Source organism: Nicotiana tabacum, chromosome 24 (assembly GCF_000715075.1).
Source record: "Nicotiana tabacum cultivar K326 chromosome 24, ASM71507v2, whole genome shotgun sequence".
In the NCBI taxonomy this organism is placed as follows: Eukaryota; Viridiplantae; Streptophyta; class Magnoliopsida; order Solanales; family Solanaceae; genus Nicotiana; species Nicotiana tabacum.
The window spans coordinates 8,961,997-8,970,554 of NC_134103.1; the positions used below are offsets into that span (position 1 = coordinate 8,961,997).

Here is an 8,558-nt window from a genome sequence, read left to right on the forward strand (position 1 = left end):
GTACGGTCCGATCCCATCATACTGTGTGCACTACCGAGGGTCGAACGACACGAACCATAGATGCATCTATTATGCTGCCGAGGCGAATGGCCCACTCCCATGAGAGTGTGGCACAAAATCCTCTGAGGTGAATGGCCCGATCCCATTAGATTAAGAAGCTTTGACGGGTCCTTGACCCCACTCACAAATAAACTTGTGAGTTATAGATTTTAAGGAAAACTTTTCGATAAAAATGCATAGCGCAGGAGAAATTCGTAAGAGGAGTACAATTATTCTGCAGCTAATCATGAAGCCCGTCAAATCTCTACAATATCAATTCTATCACTCTACGCAAATCTAATATCAAGCCGTAATGTAAAATAAACGAAATTCCATAGGCAATGGACAACTCAAATAGTATAGTTATAGCATGGGGGGGAACCTAAGTCTACCCAGAACTAACATGAATCTAGCTACGCACGGAATCTCGTAACCTCGTGTGTACGTAGCCCCCGCAATAAGTAGCACATAACAAATACATAACCTAGGGGTAGTTTTCCCCTCACAGAGTTAGACAGGAGACTTACCTCGCTCCGAAGTTCCATAGCCGGCTTCAACGTCACTCTAATACCTCAAACCGATGCCCGTCTCTCCAAAACTAGTCAAACAATGTGCAAATCCATAAATATATACTCTATTACCTATAATGAATCAATTTATAACAATTCTCAACTCCGCTCGAAAAGTCGATAAAGTCAACCCTTAGGTCCACATACCCGGATTCCGAATATTTTCAAAGATAATCATTACCCATAACACCACGAACTCAAATATATAATTTATTCCTAATTCCATTTCCAAAACCGTGGTCAAAATCCAAAATTACCAATTTTTAGGTTTCTTCAAAAATCCCACAATTACTATAATTTTCATGTTTAATCCATATAGAATCCATGAAATTAACTTACAACAAGTGAAAAATTACTTACCTTGTGTTGCATGATGAAAACCTCCTCAAAATAGCTCCCCAACTTCGGCCATCCAATTAAAGAACCCTTCTGCCCAGCCGAAATCTCGCATATGCGGCCAAAATGCCGCACCTGTAGCGTCGCTTTTGCGACGCTGCCCCGTTTCTATAGAAAATCACCCAACGCGAAGCCTCGCACCTGCGGAAACATTCCCCGCTTCTACGACATCGCAAGTACGAGCTTCTTCCGCTCCTGTGCCTTAACCCGCTTTTGCGCCCAGCGTTTCGCTTCTACGCTTGCGCAGATGCGGCCCAAAGCTCTGCACCTGCGCTCCTTCTCCTGGATAACTATCTCCGCTTCTACGACGACCTCCATTGCGCCTGTGTATCCACACCTACGACCAATCCACCGCAGGTGCGATGACACCAGATTTCAGTAATTTCCAGCATTTCCTCAAATCCAGATTTCAATCCAATTTCAATCCGTTTCAAACCCGAGGCCCCTGGGACCCCATCCAAACGTACCAACTAGTTTCATAGCACTAAACGGACCTTCTCGAGGCCTCAAATCACACCAAACAACATCAAAATTACAAATCAACGGCCAAAACCTTTCTTTCAACTTTCCAACCTTCAAATTTCGCCGAACGCGTCTGAATTACACTTAAACATCCCGGAATGACGCCAAACTTTACGTGCAAGTCACAAATCATGATACAAACCTATTCTAAGGATCGGAACTCCAAACGGATATCGATAACATCAAAATCCACTTCAACCCAAACTTATGAAATTCTAAAACCTTCAAAATGCCAACTTTCCATAATAAGCGCTGAAATTCTCCCAGACCACCCGATACTCAACCCGAACACACTCCCAAGTCTGAAATCATCATACGAACCTATTGGAACCTTAAAATTCCGATTACGAGGTCGTTTATGCAAAAGTCAAACCTTGGTTAATTTTTCCAACTTAAACCTTCTGTATTTAGAATTTTCTTTCCAAGTCAACTCTGAACTTCCCAAAATTCAATTCCGACCACACGTACAAGTTATAATACTTGAAGTGAAGCAACTCAAGGCCTCAAACCACCGAACAATGTGCTAGAGATCAAAACGACTGATCGGGTCATTACAGTTGTTCAGTATTTATAAATTTTAATTATTTATAAAATATATAAATTTTCCAGTACCGACCAAAGTTTGTTGGTAAGCAAAACTAATAAATTTAATACACTGACCAACGTCGGTCGATAAAATTAAATTATTAAAATAACATTCCGACCATTTTCTAAAATTTGACGAGCTTAAAACACACAGTTAAATATGCTTGCTAGTCGAATATAGTATAATATAATATCGTATCCACAGGGATTGGAGTTAAACAGTATTGTTGTAGTTTAGAATTAAAAATTTAGAATTATGTGATTTAAAACTAAAGTTAACTAAGAATCTAAAGCTAATTGACGAATGACAATCGAAATAAAAGTAAGCAAAGAAAATATCAATGGGAGAAAATAGGGATTGATTGGATAGGTGCAAGATAAATGTATGTAATTTAACTCTAGTTAATTCACTTCTAATGTTCAAGCGAGTCTCTTGAATTCACTCAATTATTAGTTCAAACGTTTAGTAGAAACTCCTCTCTCGATTAAGTCTCAACCTCACAATATGAACCAATGTAAGCTCGGTGAAGATATGCACGATTTCGTAGTGGTTGGGTCTTTAGGAGAACCTCTCTCAATTATCCTCCTAACTAGGTTTAATCAATAATTCAACTAGCATCTTTCGATTACTAAGAAAAATTAATGAATTCAACCAACAAGATAATGCAAATATATTACAAGTTATGCCTCTTTCGATTACATAAACATGTGAATATAGATGCAACAATTAAAACGCCCAAAACGATTCACTACATAAAAACTAGAGTTAATATCCGCAAACAAATATCAATGCACCAAATCCATCAAAACCTAAAGGTAACTACTCCACGGATATGGAGTAATTCATCACAAATATGTTTAAAGTGAAAAAAAACATAAAACGATCCAAACTCTTGACTTGAGTGAGGACTGAATGATGAATTCCTTGTGCTTTTGCTTCTCCACCTCCTCCTTAGCCTCCTTAGGTCTTAAATGTGTCAAAAGTCAATAAAATAACATTTTTACATGTATTTATACTAAGTAGGGTCGTGCCCAGACGAAAACATATTTTCTTGCATGAACTGGGATAATAACTCTGTAAAAATTGCACAGACGCGCCGCATGGGGTGACGCGCCACACGGAGCGATTGTGGGAAATTTCAGAGAGCTTGTTCTGACAGACTTCAAGAAAATTAGGTAGCTGCGGTGAGCCACGCGCTGCGGCTGTGGAAGTTTCTAAGAGTCCGGCTTTTTCCTTGAGTTTTGATATCCAGATTTAGTCCTCGACCCCTGAACGCGATCCCGGATTAATCCCTTGGGCTTTTACTCAGACCTCAAAGCTCCAAATCACTCGAATTAATTCCATAATATCTACATAGCTCGGAATCACTCCTACAAGGCATAAAACACACAATTAGTGAAAAATACTAGCGATTAAAGCTCAAACTCAATTAAAGTGCAGTAAATTGGAGTGTAATAAGTGACTAAAATACGAGATTATAGCCTACCGTCAACTGGTATCCACTTCAGGGGGAGAATGTTAGTTTAGAAAAGCTCGTCAAATTTTGGCGCCGTTGCAGGGATTGGGTCATTAGGAGAACCTCTCTCGATTATCCTCCTAACTAGGTTTAATCAATAATTCAACTAGCCTCTTGCGATTACTAAGAAGAATTAATGAATTCAACCAACAAGATAATACAAAGATATCACAAGTTATACCTCTTTCGATTACATGAACATGTGAATATTGATGGTACAATTAAAATGTCCAAAACGATTCAATACATAAAAACTAGAGTTAATATCCACAAACAAATATCAATGCACGAAATCCATCAAACCCTAAGGGAACTACTCCATGGATATGGAGTAATTCATCACAAATATACAAAAAAAAAAACATAAAACGATCCAAACTCTTGTCTTGAGTGAGGATTAATTGATAAATTCTTATGCTTTTGCTTCTCCACCTCCTCCTTAGCCTCCTCAAGTCTTAGATGTGTCAAAATTCAATAAAAAAATATTTTTATATGTATTTATTCTAAGTAGGGTCGGGCCCAGATGAAAACACTTTTTCCTACGCGAACTGGGATAATAACTCTGTAAATATTGCACAGGCGCACCGCATGGGGCGACGCGCCACGCGGGGCATTAGTGGGAAAGTTCAGAGAGCTTCTTCTGACAGACTTCAGGAAAATTGGGCAGCCGCGGCGTGCCACGCACCGCCCCACACACCGCGGTTGTGGAAGTTTCTTAGAGTTCAGTGGTTTCCTTGATTTTTGATATCCAGATGTATTCCTCGACCCCCGAACGCGATTCTGGCTTAATCCCTTGTGCTTTTACTCAGACTTAAAAAATTCAAATCACTCAAATTCATTCTATAACATCTACATAGCTCGGAATCACGCCTATAAGGCATAAAATACATAATTAGTGCAAAACACTAGTAATTAAAGCTCAAACTCAATTAAAGTGCAGTAAATTGGAGTGTAATAAGCGACAAAAACACAAGAATATAGCCTACCATCAACACCCCACACTTAAACCATTGCTCGTCCTCGAGCAATCAAACCACACTTTTTTATATACATAACCTTATTTAGCAACTCCTCTAACTCATTAAACCAAGAATATTTAAAATAGACTAAGCACAGTAGCATAACATTCTTGCCTAGAGATTTGACTCAGAAGTACTACGCGTCATTTATAACTCGCTCACTTACTCAACATAGATGTCAAGCATTACCTTTCCTTCATGAAGCAAGTGCCCTCACACAACAATAGAGAGTAGTTCCACACACAATAAAATTTAGAACAATTAGGAACTCAAGATAAAAAGAATTCACTCTCTCCCAGAACAACATTCATATGCCACAAAAGATGAACCATAGGCTTGCCCATAGTGTACTATGCAACTAATCGAGCTCATTCAGTCAAGTATCAAGTAGGACTTTAATTGGTTGTAATATAGGCTGCAGGACGGGTATGATGCATTTAGATATAAGAGTGACAACACCTCCCTAAGCACATTAATACATACAATTTAACATTCAAAACCCCACACTTATGTCAAACCATACTCCAACTTAACATCATTATACATTAACTCCCACTTCTTTAAGCACAATTACAATAAGAGTTACCACTTATCATGGAATATTTTGCACAATCATACAACATTTTTTTTTCTTTTTCTTTTTCAATTCAAATGGCTCTTACTTTTTCAAAACATTGCACCTTTCTAAATATTTCATTATTTCCACTCAAAAGCCAAACCAACCACCCCACACTTCAACTTTTACAAAGTTCATACTAAATTCAAGTGCTCACGAGAAATACAAGGTTCAAATAGATGGTCAATTCAAAATAAATGGGTAAGGCTTATACTGTGGTTGCCAAAGAAACAAGATTACAGGCTCAAAGGGGTAAACTAACATAACAATTAGGTGGATAAGAGCATATAACTGGTTCAACAAAGAAATGCCTATATCACTTCCAAGACTGAATAAAACTACTATTTCACTTTGCAAACATACATGGCAAGTTCTAGACATCAAATGCAATGCACAGAATAACACAAACCTCATACACACATGGCACATAACTCACTCAGGATCGGACTATCAAGACACTCTAGTCAAAGAGGTTAAGCAAAGTTAAGATCATACAATTTAAGGTACTTATACAAGAGTCAAAAATTGAGCCTAAGCATCACAACTAAAGCACTCACTATTCTCAAGGTATAACCAAGTCAAGAGATATTGCCTTCAACTCAAAACATAGCACAAAGATTCCTACACCTAACAAAAATAAAAACTAACTACACCCGGTTCAAACAAAACTCTTGAAAAAGAACCACGTCACAAAGAAAAACCAAGGGGGAATTATTACACTACCTAACAAAAGAAAGTCTTTTTGGTCTTTTCCTTTCAACTTTAATCCCTCAAGAAACCTGTCGAATGATATCCGTCGTCAGAAAAAATTAAAGTTTTTTCAATTTTTATGGTTTGTTTTCAATTTTCCAACTACTACAACTAACAAAACTAACACATATACATACAACATACAATTATCCCCCACCCCACACTTTAAGTTGTGGCATGTCCCCATAACACACAATTAAAAAACATAAGTTAGAGGAAACTTCCCTGAATCTCTAGTCGGGGTCTGAGTCGAAGTTGGGCTCTATTCTTCGCGCCCGAACTAGTGCACACATCAATGCAGACAACTTCTTGTCAGCCTTCTTGGGGTACACCCTACACTTATCTTTCTCACTCGCTCCAGCCTTCTCTTTTGAACTTTTCGCTTTCCACTCAACACTTGCAACTCGCTTTTCTTTTTTCACCCCCGTTTCTACAATCATATCAAAAGTTACAGTCTCCACCCCCACTCTAAGCATGAGTTTTCTATCATGTATATCTAAAATTTCTCTACCCGTTACTAAGAATGGTCTTCCTAAGATGAGAGGGACCTCCTTATTCTCTTCCATATTTACTATTATAAAGTCTACAGGAAACATGAACTTATCTACCCGCATTAAGACATCTTCCATTATCCCCTAGGGTATCAGAGTTGTTTGGTTAACCGGCTCAAAGATATTGGTACCGACCTTATCTCTCCAACCTCACTCTTCAGCTTCCTATATATAGACAAAGGCACTAGATTAATCGAGGCACCAAGATCACATAAAGATTTATCAAAGTTAAGGGTGCCTAAAGAGCAAGGTATAGTAAAACTCCCTGGATCTCCACACTTTTGTGGGAGTTTGTTTTACAAGATTGCACTGCAATGCTCTGTGAGCTTGACCACTGAGGTCTCTTCTATCTTCTTCTTCTTTGTCAGGATCTCCTTCAAGAATTTGGCATAAACTGACATTTGTGAGAGAACTTTAGTGAATGGCAGATTTATATTAACCTGTCTCAGCATATCCAAAAATCTCTCAAATTTCTTGTCCAACTTTTCTCTATATAACTTTTGGTGAAAATGTAGAGCAGGCATGTGATCGGTCTCTTCATTAAATTCCTCCCTTCTTGAAGTTTCCTCCTTCTTCTTTTTCTCTACTCCCTTCTTACCTTTCTTCTTCTTACCATCTTTAATTTTCAGCTCCTTCCGACTTTCTTTTTTAGGTATCACCTCTTTTTGGATTGGTGTGGGATCTTTCAACACTTGCCCGCTTCTCAAGGTCACAACATTCACCGTTTCTTTGGGATTATTTTCAGTATCAGCAGGCAAAGTACCTGGGATTCTTTCAGATAATATAGTTGCAATTTGTCCCACTTGTCTCTCCAAGTTACTCAAGCCTGTCCCAAGTTCTTTGATAGCTGCGCCATGAGCTTCTAATCTCTCATCAGTCTCGACAATGAATGACTTCATTAGATCTTCTAACCCAGACTGAATTGGCTGTTGAGGCTGAAACTGCGGCCTCGCCTGATTCACAAAACTAGGAGCTCCTTGAAATCTGGAGTTATTTTATTGCCATGCATTTGTTGTACCCCAAGGTGAACTCCATGAAAAATCGAGGTGCTTCTGACCCATTGCATTGAAGTTATAATTACCCACATAATTAACTTCCTCAGTTGAGGCTTGACATTCATGAGTAGGGTGTACTCTTCCACATATATCACAAGTTGCATGAGGTTCACTCTATATTGAAGCTAAGGTTAGCTTCCTTATCTCCTTCGCCATAACATCAAATTGTACCTACACAGATATGTTAGCATCAACCTGGTTAACACCATTCGCCCTTCTTCTTTCAGCACTTTCAGAGGGCCACTGATTTGTATCTTCAGATAACCTATCAAGAATAGTGACTATCTCCTCTGGTGTCTTCTTCGTCAACGGACCTCCAGTTTCATTGCTTAATGTTCTGCGCGAGGCCGATGTTAACCCATCCCAAAAATCCTGGAGTTGCATCCAGAGTTCAATTCCGCTATGTTGACACTTTCTGACTATCTCCTTAAACCTCTCCCAAGCTTCAAAAACCATTTCAGTATCTTTCTGGTAAAAGATATGGATCTCAATTCTAAAGTTGCCGGTTTTAACTGAGGAGAAATATTTATCAAGATATTTTCTGGTCATCTCCTCCCATGTTCTAATCGATCCCTGGGGCAAGCTTCGAAGCCACTGCTTTGCATCATCTTTCAGCGTGAAGGGGAATGACCTTAAGTAGACTACATCTTGTGAAACACTATTATATTAAAAGGTGTTTATGATCTCCTCGAAGTCCATTAGATGGTTGTTTGGATCTTTGTTCATCTTTCCTTTGAAGACATAGCAGTTTTGAAGAGTTTGAAGCAACCCTTGCTTCAATTCAAAATTGTTCGCTGCCACTGGAGGTGGTCAAATACTTGACAATCTCTGGTTGTAGACCGGTCTAGCGTAATCACCAAGTGGTCTCCTAGCACCAGGAGCTAAGTTTCTAAACTGGCCTACACCCATGGGTTGATTTTGATTAAGTCTGTGACCCCT

The 8,558-nt window shown here is 38.8% G+C and overlaps 1 non-coding gene across 1 annotated transcript; it reads left to right on the forward strand.

The window, feature by feature from the left end:
- The first annotated feature begins 8,013 nt into the window (after positions 1-8,013).
- Positions 8,014-8,120, forward strand: LOC142178631 (small nucleolar RNA R71). The gene has a single exon (XR_012706902.1). It is a non-coding gene; the product is annotated as a small nucleolar RNA R71 (small nucleolar RNA).
- Positions 8,121-8,558: the final 438 nt, after the last annotated feature.